This window comes from Odontomachus brunneus, unplaced genomic scaffold, assembly GCF_010583005.1.
Source record: "Odontomachus brunneus isolate Ranch 3 - 2012 unplaced genomic scaffold, Obru_v1 Obru_scaffold_086, whole genome shotgun sequence".
NCBI classification, from domain to species: domain Eukaryota; kingdom Metazoa; phylum Arthropoda; class Insecta; order Hymenoptera; family Formicidae; genus Odontomachus; species Odontomachus brunneus.
Genome location: NW_022639536.1, coordinates 1,002,176 through 1,004,233, shown reverse-complemented (window position 1 = coordinate 1,004,233; position 2,058 = coordinate 1,002,176).

The following is a 2,058-nucleotide window of genomic DNA, read 5'->3' as shown; positions in this document are numbered from 1 at the left end:
AGTAAGAGCGACGGGATCGAGAACGGGAGCGACAGGAAATTGAGAAAGAACGACAGGAACAACGGGAACGACAGGCTGAGCTTGAGTCTGCATTGCATCAGTGTAATCAGGTGCGGCAACAGATGGAGCAACGCCAAACGCAGCTAAGTCAAGATCCTATTGCTCAAAATACGGGGGCTTCTGGGAGTACAGAAATTAATTTAGATTTTAAATTAGAGCCTGATATTTATGATGGAACGGTTCCGATGCGTGAATTCTTTGCGCAGTTCGATTTTATTGCTCATGCGAACGGTTGGGGGGAAATAGCGAAAACCGCAGCATTAGTTTCTTGTTTAAGGGGAAAAGCACGTTCCGTTTTAGAGGGGAATTCTGACGAATGTAATCTTGGTTTTCATGAATTAAAATCGCGAATAGAAATACGTTTTGGAGAGGGACAATTTTCAAAAAATTATTATTCGCTTTTTGTAAATCGGAAACAGGAATTTGGGGAAGATTTCCCAACTTTTGGTGCGGAATTAGAGCGTTTAGCACGTCTAGCTTATCCAGAATGTTCATACGAAGTTCGAGACAAAATTGCTTGTTCACATTTTATAATCGCAATTGAGGATAACTTTATAAGAAGATCTCTTCAATTAGAAAATATTACCTCTCTGAAATTTGCAGTAGAAAAAGCAATATTTATAAAAAGAATAAATGAGTGTATTCCTTTAGGAAGAAGGAGTTTTGAAGAAAAAAAAAAAAATACATTTTGAAGAAAATAAAGAAAAAAAGTTAAATGAGGAAGAATTTAAAAGGGAAAAATCTGTTTATAATAATCAAAATTTTAAAGGGGAACGTTTTCGTCCTGTTATTAAAGGGGAGTGCTGGCAATGTGGAAAAAAAGGCATTACAAAAATGAATGTCCGGGAAATATTTCGCGGCGGGGAAACTAGGATTAGTCGAGTTTCCCGGAGCAGGCTCGACTTTTGGGGCAAGTGCTCCGAAAAATGTAAAAAGATATATATGAAAAAGTTACAAAAGAAGTGGTAATATAAGTAAGAAAAATAGAAATAAGGAATTGTTTACTGTTTGCGGTTTTCTTAATAAAAAAAATGTTTATTTAAGTTGGATACGGGTTCCGATGTCTGTTTAATCAATCGAAAATTTATAGAAAAAGAGGATTGTTCCATTTCTTTTGACAAATGTAGGTTAATTTATCCGACAGGGGAAGATGTTCCAATTAAATTTAGAGTAAAATGTCAGGTTCATTTAGGGGAATTTTTAGTGGAAATGCCAATATTAGCAGCGGATATTATCGATAATTGTATATTAGGTGCTGATTTTTTTGAAAAAGTAGGAGTGGAAAAGATTTTTGAATCTTTTTTTGAAAATTCTTCTGTCAAGAAAAATCAAAATGATGTTTTTTGTTCACGAGTTTTTAAATCAGATGTAGAAATTCCAGAAGAATTAAAGGAATTTTATGATGAAAATTCGAAAGAATTAAATGTTTCGCAGAAAGGTGATTTCGCAAAATTTTTATTGGAATTTCAGGATGTTTTTGATGTTCAAGAAAAGTCAGGAAATAGTGATATTGTTCAACATAGAATTCAATTATTGGATTCTACTCCAATTAAACAAGCTCCTAGAAGAATTCCTTTGCATTTGCGAAAGGAAATCGAAAAAGAAATGGAAAAAATGAAGAAGCAGGGAGTTATTGAAGAGTCATGTAGTCCATGGTCTTCACCAGTGGTTTTAGTGCCAAAAAAAGATGGTTCAGTTAGGTTTTGCGTTGATTTTAGGAAAATAAATTCAGTTATGAAGAAAGATTCATTTCCATTACCAAGGGTGGATGATCTTCTAGATCAACTGTCAGGAAATATGTGGTTTTCTACTTTAGATTTAAAGAGCGGATATAAGGCAGATAAAAATTCATCCTGAAGATAGGGAAAAGACTGCTTTCTCTGTTGGAAATGGTTTGTGGCAATTTACGGTTATGCCTTTTGGTTTATGTAACGCACCTGCAACATTTGAGCGATTAATAGAAAAAGTTTTACAACAATTATTATCAAAAATCTGTTC